The sequence below is a fragment of the Dromiciops gliroides genome, chromosome 3 (assembly GCF_019393635.1).
Source record: "Dromiciops gliroides isolate mDroGli1 chromosome 3, mDroGli1.pri, whole genome shotgun sequence".
Taxonomy (NCBI): domain Eukaryota; kingdom Metazoa; phylum Chordata; class Mammalia; order Microbiotheria; family Microbiotheriidae; genus Dromiciops; species Dromiciops gliroides.
The window spans coordinates 172420278-172433001 of record NC_057863.1 but is presented as its reverse complement, the minus strand read 5'-3'; the positions used below and the strand labels follow the sequence as shown (position 1 = coordinate 172433001).

Sequence of the window (12724 nt, the reverse complement as noted above, 5' to 3'; positions counted from 1 at the left end):
ATATGGACTCTGATTATTATAGATGACTCAGTGTTTTGTTTACATTAGCTGTCAGTCTCTTCAGCATTCTAGAAGAGAATACTTCCTTCCTAGCAGATGGCAGCCCCAGGGCCATGCACCTGCCATTACAAGCAATACACACTAGTAATCTACCCCAGCATCTCTGTTGACAACAGGCTAATGATCGGAGACGGTCTGCCTCACAGGGCAAACAAAATAGGGGGGATTTTTTCCCCTTCAGTAAAAGTGATTAAAGTAGTCATAAAACTTTTCCTTTCCTAGACAAAAATGGAAATGTCTCCCGGGAGTAGCTTTCTTATTTATTTATTTGTTATTTTGAAGTTGAAGAAAGGCAAATTAAAGGAAATAAAGATATACTGTAAATACATGCACTGGGGTCTCTTACCACATGACACTTAGTTTATCGATGGGTAATCTTGCTATCTCCTGAGTGAGGGATAGGGTTTATGGAGTTATATAGACTGCCCCAATGTTGTGATATAGGATCATTCTAAAAGAGACACTAAAATGTATTTCATCATCACAAATTCCCCTCTCTGTTGTTGAAGAATCCTTCAGTAAACCTAATTCTGAGTTACACTGCCATCTGTTACTACCATGCCAAGGGACCAGTTTATATTAATGTGGGACTCCCTGGCTTTTCTTTCTTTCAAGTTTTCAAAAGGCACTGATAGATTATATTTGGAGTTAGGGGTGGGATGCAGAGTGGTGGGAGAAGAGGTCTTTGAAATAGGCCAGGATGTTCTTGCTAAATTTAAAAACTTACACAAATATTACCCGGAGTTTTTGTAGTATTAAGCAGGATTAGGTGACGTGTGGATTAAATGTTGTGTTGAGCAGCTTGTTTTTGTTTAAAGGAGTTAGAAATGGAGACACTAGGGGTCTGGTCTATTGCCCTGATCACAGAGTTGCTGATACAGATTGAGCAGAAATTGCCTAAAAACACAGAACTGAATAGTCCCATTTCCCATACCACAGGTCCCTAGGCATTTTTGATAGTAGTATCAGCATTACTAATAAAGTATCATCTGGTAAATACTCAGTGTGATACTTATATTTTGTTTTTGTCTTTTTTCAATCCATCTAGATGTGACCTAAGGTAAATGCAGAAGTATGTAGACTAGTACTGAAAATACACCAGGAAGTACTGAAAATACACCAGGAAGCTGTTCCAGTGGTAATCTTATGAATTGGGTCAATCAAAAACTCTGTACTTATATTAGTTCTTATTTTCATCTTATTGAGAGACTTAAATATATGATTTCATTTAAAACTTATTTAGGTATTCAGTGGAAAAGTAATTTTGCTAAAATGGCAAACTCAGATAATTTTTCCCTTTTTACCAGGAGGTAGGATTTGGGGGTGGGGTAGGGTTAGGGTGCACAAAGGTACATATGTACAAGTCTTTATATTCCATGAAAGTTTCTGACAACTTAATATTGTCTGCAGGTGAATGCGAGAAAATAAAATAGAAGCAATGAATAATTTTCCATTTATTGTAAACAAATAGATATCCTGTAATTTTGCTATTTGAAGCATAAAAAAATCTGATGCTGACCTTTTTAAATCAAAAGCTTCAGTTTTTCATAATTTCTGCAAATTTGTAAAAAAAAAACAAACAATTTTGGGGGGATAAAACCTGTGTTGCTTTCAAAGCTAAGGACATTTAAAAGTTCTAGTCATATCAAAGGATCATAATATTGAAAGTACTATAGTAGGAGCTGCTAGATGGCACAGTGGATAAAGCACTGGCCTTTGATTCAGGAGAACCTGAGTTCAAATCCAGCCTCAGACAATTGACCCTGGGCAAGTCACTTAACCCTCATTGCCCTGGAAAAATGTACTATAATGCTTAGGCTCACCTTCAGCCTTACTTCTGCAGCATTTTGTATTGAGGAGTTGTCTGTCAAAGTTCAGTAGAATAGTTTTTTTAAATCTTTCTATCTTTTATTGTTTAATTCATTTTTAACATTCTTTTAAAATTTATTTTTAAATTTTGAGTTCTAAATTCTCTCCCTTCTCCACCCTTCCACCCACTGAGAAAGCAAGCAGTATGATAAAAATTATACATGTGAAGTCATGCAGTACATATTAACATATTAACCTTGTTGCAAACAAAACAAAACAAACAAACAAACAAAAAAACACCAAAACAAGAAGGAGCAAGAAAGTAAAGAAAGGAGGGGAAAGTATTTTTCAACTGCATTCAAGTTTCTCTCTGGAGGTGGATAGCATTTTTCAACTTGGGTATTTTGGAATTGTCTTAGATCATTATCTTGATAAAGGTAACTAAGTTTTTCACAGTTGATGATCATTACAATATTGCTGTTATTGTGTACAGTATTATTCTGGTTCTGCTCACTTAACTTTGTATCAGTTCATATAAGTCTTACCAATTTTTCAGAAACCATCCTGCTTGTCATTTCTTATAACACAATAGTATTCCATCATAATCCATAATTTGTTCACCCATTCCCCATTTAATGGGCATCCCCTCAGTTTCCAGTTCTTTGCCGCCATATATAAATATATTTTACATTTAGGTCTTTTCCCATTTTTTTAAATTTCTTTGGGATACAGACCTAGTAGTGGTATTGCAGATTCAAAGGATATGCAGTTTTATAGCTTTTTGGACATAGTTCCAAATTGTTCTCCAGAATGGTTGGATCCATTAACAACTCTACCAACAAGGAATTAATGTATCTATTTTTCTACATCCCTGCCAGCATTTATCTTTTTCTTTTTCTGTCGTGTTAGCCAATCTGATAGATGTGAGGTAGTACTTTAGGGTTGTTTTAATTTGTATTTCTCTATCAATAGTGATTTAGAACATTTTTTCATGTGACTCTTGATCACTTAGATTTTTTTCTTCTGAAAACTGCCTTTTCATATCCTTTGACCATTTGTCAACTGGGAAATGGCTCCTATTTTTGTGAATTGGCTTGATGAAAAACTTCCTGTGAAATTCCCTCCGGTTTCCCGCTTTCCTTCTAATTATGGCTTTGTTTGTTCAAAAGCCCTTTATGTTTATGTAATCAAAATTATCTATTTTACTTCCCATGATCTCCTCTGTCTCTTGTTTAGTCATAAACTCTTTCATTATCTACAAATCTGACAGGTATAATTTTTTCATGTTCCCTTAATTTACTTATGTTATCATACATTAAAGAACAGTATTTCTTAAAGATAGCATAGTGCAGTAGAAAGAACCCAGAGTAAAAGCTGATACCTGGGCTTGAGTTCTGGCTTTGACATTTACTAAACATAATAGCTGAGGGCCACCATTTAGCTCCTTTGAGCCTCAGTTTCCGAATCTGTAAAATATTGAACAATATTTGCATAATTTACCTTATAGGACTGTTGTGGAGAAAATGCCTTGTAATCCATAAAATGCTATATGTGAGGGGCAGCTCAGTGGCACAGTGGATAAAGCACTGGCCCTGGATTCAGGAGGACCTGAGTTCAAATCTGGCCTCAGACACTTGACACATACTAGCTGTGTGACCCTGTACAGGTCATCGCCCTGTGCAAAATGCTATACGTGAATTATTATTAACAATATAAGTAGTAGTAGTAATAGAAAACCCATATCAAATATATAACTTCCCTAGACCAAGATGTGTTAATTCTTGGCATCTTCCTTTATCCAATTCATGAAAGACCTATAAAAGTTTGAGGCCCCAGGTACTGAGGTCTTACCCTAATAATTCCATTCATAAGAGGATTTTTATGTTTGCAGATATTGGAAACCTTAGATCTTCAATAAGGGTGGGACTCAATTCATATTAACCCATCATTTAGTCAACAAATATTATAGTTCACACTAATATTTCACACACCCATTTATTTTTCGACATTGGTAAGGAAATCTTGCAAAGTAATGTGAATGTGCATGCATGGAGGATTCTGATCCCTCAGGGATAATAATTACTGTTCCTAGGTATAGATGAAAAAATAATAACCTTTTAACTTATTTTTTTTTAAGTGAGGCAATTGGGGTTAATTGACTTGCCCAGGGTCACACAGCTAGTAAGTGTTAAATGTCTGAGGGTGGATTTGAACTCTGGTACTCCTGACTCCAGGGCCGGTGCTCTATCCACTGCGCCACCTAGCCGCCCCCTTTTAACTTATAATAACAATGTAAAACCAGATATGTTTTTCAGTCATTTTTCAGCCCTGTCCAACTCTCCATGACCCCATTTGAGGTTTTTGTGGCAAAGATACTGGAGTGGTTTGCCATTTCCTTCTTCAACTCATTTGACAGATGAGGAAATTGAGGCAAACAGGGTTAAGTGACTTGCCCAGAGCCCAAGAAGTGTCTGAGTTTAGATTTGAACTCATGAAGATGGGTCTTCCAGACTCCAAGCCTTGTACTCTACGCTCTGTACTACCTAGCTTCTGAAAACTAGTTATAAGGGATGCCTATAGGACATAGAAAGCTTGTTTTTTCTCGTCTTCCATTTCTCAGAATTCATTATCCTATTGTGAAAAACATTTACAAAATTACAACCCCAAATTAATACTCTGATTCTAACTTTCCTGTGACATAAAAGATTCTATTATTTGATGATGCTGAGGTATTAATTTGTTCTATTCTTTTAGCTGAGTTTTACATGTTTGTTTATATATCTATATATGTAAACATTTGTATATATGTATACATATAAATATATACATACACAAAATCCCTCTTTTCATTCTGAATTTCATACGGCAGTCCTTCTATGTAGTCACATATTTTCCTAGACAAAGCAAGAAGGGGGTCAGCTAGGTGGCGCAGTGGATAAAGCACTGGCCTTGGCTTCAGGAGGACCTGAGTTCAAATCCAGCCTCAGACACTTGACACTTAACCAGCTGTGTGACCCTGGGCAAGTCGCTTAACCCTCATTGCCCTCCTCCCTAAAAAAAACCCAAACAGACAAAGCAAGAAGGAATCTCAGAGATCGAATTAAACCTCTTTTTACTATGGGAAAACTTAGGTCAAAAGAAGGTACATGATTTTTCTAATGGTTCCCCCTCATTCTACTCTCTTGGCTTCTTACCTTTTCTTGTTTTCACTTTAGCACTGTGAGCTCTTCTCTCAGGCTCATACCTCTTGTCCCTTACCCTTGCCTATTTTCTAGCACCCGTGTATGCATGTGCGCGCGCGCGCGCGCGCGTGTGTGTGTGTGTGTGTGTGTGTGTGTGTGTGTGTGTGTGTGTGTGTGTGTGTGTGTGTTTTAACAAAGCTTAGGACTTTTTACCCCTACATTGTTTCATTTTTTAGAAGTCATGAGGCTTGCCAGCTTTCAGGGCTGGCATTCCATCCACTGTACCAGCTAGCTTCCCTAGCTAGATAATGAGGTTGTGTTTTGATGTAGGCACTTGAAAAAACATCACTGATGGTGTGGGGGATTTTTGTCCCATCCTTTTTACAGACATCTGTGAAATATTCAGGAAATCCTCCTTTCCTTCATGTGCAAAGGAGGCTATGCTCCCACCACCAGTCCCTACTGCTTATAGTGCTTCAGTCATTGAAAAATCACAGACATTCAACCCAATTCTTTCAACTACTCTGACAGTAGTTGCAGAAGGGAAATCCGATTTGACTGGGCAGCCCTGAATCATGAACCATGGGGGAATCAGATACAGGTGAGTTTCTTGTCAGTCTTGCAGGGTTTTTTCCCCTCTTTTATTACCATGTATCACTGTTCTTTACAAAAATAATGACAGGAACTTCACTTAAAGGTTGCCTTGGTAGGGGAAGTGGGAGATGGGAGTGTATAGGGAAAGCAAAAAAAAAAATATATGTAGAACATCATACAGTATCAAATTTTGGAGTTGTAAGGGGCCTTAAGATAATTTACCAGATAAGTAAACTGAATCATAGGTTCTGGACTAAGACTATACAACTAGTATAGTGCATAATGGTAGAGTCAGAATAAGACTATTCATCTCTTGATTCAGAACAACTATACCTAGGCATTAGGAGTATAAACAATACCATGACACACTACCTCCTGACCCCAACCAATCAGAACTCATTTTTCAACCAGGAAGTAAAGAAGACCTCTGAACCAAGACGGCAAATAGTTGTCATAAAGCCCATGGAATTAGGGTACTCATTTAATAAGCTTGATTATTTATAGATGAGAAACATTGAATGGGGTTGTTAGGATTTAACACTGGCAACAGTGAAAACCTGGGAAGGATACAGTTTTGAAAAGCAGGAAAAACTATAAAAGCTCAGCTCAGTATTCTGGGAATGTCTAACATAGGAGCCAAGAGCTCCACATAATTCAAAAGCCTTTGAGGGCACTGCTGTCTTAGAACATAGTACAATAATTAATTTTAATAGTGATGGTCACCTTGAAATATGTAGATAAGGGTAAGTGTATACTGTTTGTAAGACAAGGAGATGGGAAACACATTTTGGGGAAAAAAATCCTTCAAAAATGTTTTCTTTGACAGTAGCTAGGTGGCACAGTGGATAAAGCACTGACCCTGGATTCAGGAGGACCTGAGTTCAAATCCAGCCTCAGACACTTGACACTTCCTAGCTGTGTGACCTTGGGCAAGTCACTTAACCCTCATTGTCCCACCCCCAAAAATGTTTTCTTTAGGATGTGTTGGCACTTTTAAAAACATTCATTTTATCATTAGCCACAAACAATCAATATGATAAGTGTTGGCACTTTTTAAGGAATAAGCAAGCCTTAGTTGTCTGAAGTTCAGACACATGGAATACCTCATGCCATGAGAATGCCAATTAAAGGAAACATTACTTTAAACACATATTTTTCAATTTTTCAGTATTGTTCTAAGAGGACAATTACGTGAGGTGTATAGATACATGTACAGTTAAAAAAAACAACTCTGTAAACCTGTTCCTCCATTAATTGAGTACAGTATGCCTCTAGGAGAAAAAAGTAAACTGAGTCTACCACAATTGCACAATTACATTAATGATTCAGAGAGAGAGAGAGAGAAGAGGGAGGAATTTAGAAACAGCATGATAAATTTTATTTTAAAACTTTATTTTTCATCTTCCTTTGTATTGTATATGTGTAGCTGGTTACTTATCACTACTAAATTTGATATTGAAGTATGATTTTCTCACTTTCTTTATCAAAACCATATATTCACTAATTTTATTTTAAAATTAAAATAAAAGCAGATATTTAATTTGTATGTTGTTAAAATGACCTTATTTCCTGGATATCAGTGTTTTTTAGATTTTTTTTAGGAAGGCATCTTAAAGACCTTCAGATACTCCATTTGAAAGAAACTTGTAGTTAAGGCATTTTTCAAAGTTCAGAAAGCAGAGGTTTAGTTATTAAATTGTGTAAGAGAGAAACACTGAGTTGTCTATGAGTTTTCTACTCCTAACACTTCCATTTAATGGGAGAGTTTATTTAAACTTTATTAAAATAAGTCGATCACCATCAGCCACTATGTGAAAGCTATGCTATTCACAGAAAAATAGGGTAGCTTTGGAGAAATGTATAAAATCCTTTGAGATTTTTATATTGGGTGGTCATGGCTTTTCTCATTCCTTCATCCTGTTTATGATGATCCATATGATATTTCAAAGTACAGTGAGGTAAATGCTAACCCTTGAATTTCTTTATAAAATATTTTATATACAGTTAAAAAAAATTGAGAGGCAGCATGAAATAATATATAGAGAATTGGCCTTGGAACCAGGAAGACCTGAATTCAATTTCCACCCCTGAAACATACCATCAAGTATCTTAATCCTAGCCAAGTCACTCAACTTCTCAGTGCTCTTAGAAGCTCTTTAAAATGTAAGTTTCAGAGAAAGTGCTGATGTGTTGAAAAAGAAGGAGTTTCCTCACTGGGTACTCTTTTTACCAATGAAATAATTGTCCTTTAAAAAAAAATCTTCATTGCCTTTCAATAGGATGAAGAAGAGGTAAAGTAACAGTTGAAACTGGTGGATCCTTTAAAGCAGCAACATCCAAGTGTTCAGTTAGTCACTGAATTATGAACTTTGTTTAGTTATGTATCCTTTCAGTTATATTGTATTTGCACACAGTACTGTCTCCTGGGTTCACTGTCTGGGATTGCCTGAAACATGAAACTGCCTTAAGTCTTTTGGATGCCTAATTACTTAAAGTGTATTCAATGATAAGTTGCCTTATATTGTATTATCCTTTAGAGTACACTTCCCTCTATATTTGCTTTCCTTTGAAATTTTTTTTAACTTAAAATCATGAAGTAAAGGTGTTAATCTTTGACTCACTTAATTTGGGAAGCAAAATGGTAATGATATCTTATAGATTTGTAAGGGATAGATGGTAGGGAGTTGACCTTTTATTTTATTGATATAGAGAACCCCAACACCGTCCCCCCCCCCCCGCCCCGCATGACGGAAACTCCATCCACCAATGCAGGTCAATATCTCTATGTAATTTATAATCTTAAAGAGTTGTCTGGAACACTGAGAGGTGATGTGATCTAACCAGGGTAACACAATCAGTACGTTTCATAGGGCAGACTTGAAGCCAGATCTCTCAACTTCCAAAGCTGGTTTGTTTTTTTTTTTATCCATTGTCATGTTGACTCTCAGTATTTGTAAAGGACTTTAAAATTTGCAAATTGATTTGGCATTTTTTATCTCACTTGATTTTCATAGCAGTTCTATGCCTTAACTGAACACTCGATCTAGTGAGGAACAGAAATATTCACCTGACTTGCTAGCAGTCACACGACTATAAATAGCAGTAAGGTTTTTAACCTAGGTTTTCTATCTTGGTCTCTTTCTGGTCTGTACTCTACTGCCTCTCAGTTTTACTCTCCTGCCCCTTAAATATATTACAGCAGTCTATCATCCCATAGAGAAACTGTGTGGCATGCCAGATAGAAGTCTGGAGTTGGAATCAGGTACACCTAGGGTGAAAATCTTGCCTTTGACATTCCATGGACATGGATAATCCTCAGGTTTATCATCTATGAAATGGGGATAACAATGCTTTTATCCAGCTTAAATGAGGTAATATCAATCACACCTAAAAAGCCTTAAAAGACACCTATAAGGGGCAGCTAGATGGCGCAGTGGTAAAGCACCGGCCCTGGATTCAGGAGTACCTGAGTTCAAATCCGGCCTCAGACACTTGACACTTACTAGCTGTGTGACCCTGGGCAAGTCACTTAACCCCCATTGCCTTGCAAAAAAAAAAAAAAGAAGACACCTATAAGGGTTAATTGGACTGTCTTATCTGTTTCTGAACTGTGGGAGAGTCTTCTGAGTTCATATTGGTCTGACCAGCAACAGTCAGGCACACTGTACCTTGACCCCAGTGGAGTGATGTCATTTTGGTCCTTTTCAACCATGAAGGACAACAACCAAGTGTCAGCTGTTATTATCCCATATCTTCCATAGAATTTGTACTAATGGAAAGAAAATTTAAAATTAGTGATGTAAAAATTCTGGAAACATAAGCTATATGAAGCATGATGCTTTTTTCCCCCTTCGGCTTATTGGTGACTATGTAGAAGCTGTGTGGTATAGCCGGGGGTATCGGGGTGGGGGTGGGGGAATTGAACTTGGAGTAAGAGGGCCTGAATTCAAATCCTGACTCTGCTATTTACTACCTCTGTGACCCTCAACAAGTTACTTAAATTCTCTGGCTTTCACAAAATGAGAACAGTGGAATAGAGGATTTCTGGGTTTCGTTCTAGCTCTGAATGCTTTGACGTTTCATGTAATTGATAAACTCTTCACATACTTTTATCAACTCTTTTTTCTTTTATGATTTAGGATTAGTTGTAAATGTTGGTTTTCCTAAAATAAGAATATCACCCTCATTTAATCATTATTGACATATAAGGAGCCTCCTATAAAAATGATAGTCATTTTTTTCTAAATTGAAAATTAGAACATGATCTGTCAAAGAATATTCTGATTGCAAAGCCATTGCAATGCATGCAAAAATACATTTCCTCCTTGAAATTTGTACTCTCCTTTGCTATTACAAGTTGCTGTAGCTATAAAATACTGTCCTTCATTAATTAATCAGAGGTGAGAGAAGAGAAGAATAAAATCCTTTCCTTTAATTCTTTGTCCTGAATACATCATTAAATATTCCTTCTCAGGAATTATTGTTGTTGTTTTTTCCTTTCAAGTCAGAAATACCAAATTAAAAATTTTACTGTCACATGGGTTCTAGAAAGCAGCATTATATTTCCATATACTTTTGACAGCATCTGGATTCATAAGGTAAATCTTAGAAGATTTCTTTAAAGGGAGAAATGAAAGTAGAAACAGCAAATGAAAGGAAGCAGCTGTTTTTGCATTGTTGGGAATGTAAACAAAGGGAGGGTTGTGACAAGCAATAGTGCATGTGTTGAACCCTGGTGCCCTTTGCAGCAATTATAATGAGAACAGAGGAAATTCCTGCTCAATCTCTCTGCAGATAATACATAAAGCCTAATTTTTAGAAGAAAAAAGATCATTAACAGATATTTATAAATCATTTGATCATGTTATTTGTTGAAACTGGCCTATGTTTTGGTAAAGTTAGTGTTTTTTATTTTTATTACACATTCCATTTCTTGGTTAATTTTGGAGGTCTCTGTCATATCTTACATTTTCATCACAGAAATAGGCTTCATTCATTCATGTTTAGTTGAATGAAAAATTGTACTCTTCAGGACGTAGGAATACTGCTATATTTTTTTAAAAAATGATCTACTCACTGTCTTTTTTTGGCAGGGGGCAGGGCAATGAGGGTTAAGTGACTTGCCCAAGGTCACACAGCTAGTAAGTGTCAAGTGTCTGAGGTCAAATTTGAACTTAGGTCCTCCTGAATCCAGGGCCAGTGCTTTATCCACTACTCACTGTCTTTTTAAGGGACATAGGTTCTAATATCAGCTCTGACACTTTTCTTGAGTAACTTGAACTGTAGTTTTCTCATATGTAAAATAAAGGGGTTGGGACAGGTCATCTTTTAAGGTCCCTTCCAGCCCCAACATTTCAGGATTCTATCCCAATTAAGAAATTGTCAAGTAATCTTCTGTATACATACACACATGTATGTATATGCAGGAGATCTATATTTATATGATACTATCTATGGGATATGGATATGGATATATGTATATATATACATATATATGCATATATTTCACCCCTAAACTCATGATTTCATTGGAGTAGTGAACTCTTAATGAGGAAACTCCTTTTGCAAATGCAGATTGTCTACTCTTTTGCAACTTTAAAGTGTTAGAGAATTGCCTGGGGGCACTGAGAGATTAAGGGAAATACTTACACACATCAAGTCAGAGATAGAACTTGAACCAGACATTTTCCTGACTCCAAGGCCAATACTCCATCCACTATGTCACACTGCTTTTTAGTACACCATATTAAGCAATATGAAATGGATATCGCAAAATTAAGTTAACCCAAAACACTAAGCTGTACTGATCAGTATTTATTTTGGGGGATGACATCTCCCATCTTTGAGTGGTTGGACTGAAGGAAAAAAAAATAATAAAGGAAAATCTGACTATTTCATTGTCAGACTATCATAGACAAGGAAGGGATTCTCCAGAAAGGATCTTAGAAGTCATCTAGTTCAACCTTATCTGTTATGCATCTGTTAATTTAGTACTTGAAATTTTGATTTTAAATTACTAGTAAATCAGTTTAAAGGCTTTATGCTGCATATGTGGAAAAAGGTTGATAGGACTATATTGCTTGGGAAAAAATTTTTATATTTGAGAACATATGTATTTACTTTACATCCTTTATCTCTAATTTTAGTCAGTAGATGCTTTGAATGGTGATTCTGTACTGTAGACATTTTGGGAACTTTTATGTTTATGTAGATAAGAATTTCATTTATAATCCTTCTGTTATTTGGGTGTTTAATGAGGGGAGCATCACCAAAAATGCTTATAATCATGTGTCATGAATGACATCATTGTCTTCCAGTCAGGAAGAGATGAAGTGGAAGTATCAGTCATTGACCCTGGACTTCTCTTTCTTCTGGGAGTTTCCCTAACTCAGAAAAGGAGTTTGTGCTACTTAGACTTGCCATTAGGTGTTGTATAAATTGCATTTGAGGAAGGGTGCAGGCAGACTTCTTCTTCTTTTTTTTTTTTTTTTAGTGAGGCAGTTGGGGTTAAGTGACTTGCCCAGGGTCACACAGCTAGTAAGTGTTAAGTGTCTGAGGCCGAATTTGAACTCAGGTACTCCTGACTCCAGGGCCAGTGCTCTATCCACTTCGCCACCTAGCCGCCCCCAGACTTCTTAAGAAGACTTTGTTTCTCTTTTTAAATCAACAAGGCACCTGGAGAATAAGGCAGACATTTTGTGGGGTTCGGAGCCAGATGTGACAAAATCTTCATTGAAATTTGTTTTTCCCCTCATATATAAGGCCTTTAGAAATGTCAGTGGGTTAGAAGTGCTTCTCTTCAGGTTCCTAATAAACCACCATCTCATTTATCTACCACTTAATCTTCCTTGTGACAGAAAAGAAACAATATGACGCATTGGAAACAGCTCTGGCTTTGGAGTCAGAGGAGTTTATTTTGAATCCTACCTCTGCCATTTACCGCCTGAGTGATATTGGGCAAATTAGTTCACCTCCTTCAGTTTACTTATCTATCAAATGAAGGGAGTCAGACTAGAACTGAAGTACATTCTAACTTTTAAATCTAGGGTCCTCCATTCCTGAGATGTGACTGCACAAAT

General features: G+C 36.6%; 1 protein-coding gene across 3 annotated transcripts in view; it reads left to right on the top strand.

The window, feature by feature from the left end:
• The window catches only part of IRS2 (insulin receptor substrate 2), a 37896-nt gene that overhangs the window by 13056 nt on the left and 12116 nt on the right, over positions 1–12724 (top strand). The window contains exons 2-3 of one of the 3 annotated variants that reach the window (XR_006355591.1): positions 1109–1198; positions 5439–5652. The exons of 1 other annotated variant lie outside the window; for it this stretch is intronic. The gene's annotated coding sequence lies outside the window, so the exon portion shown is untranslated. The remainder of the gene's footprint in view (positions 1–1108; positions 1199–5438; positions 5653–12724) is intronic. One more of the 3 variants, XR_006355592.1, reaches the window with a different exon arrangement.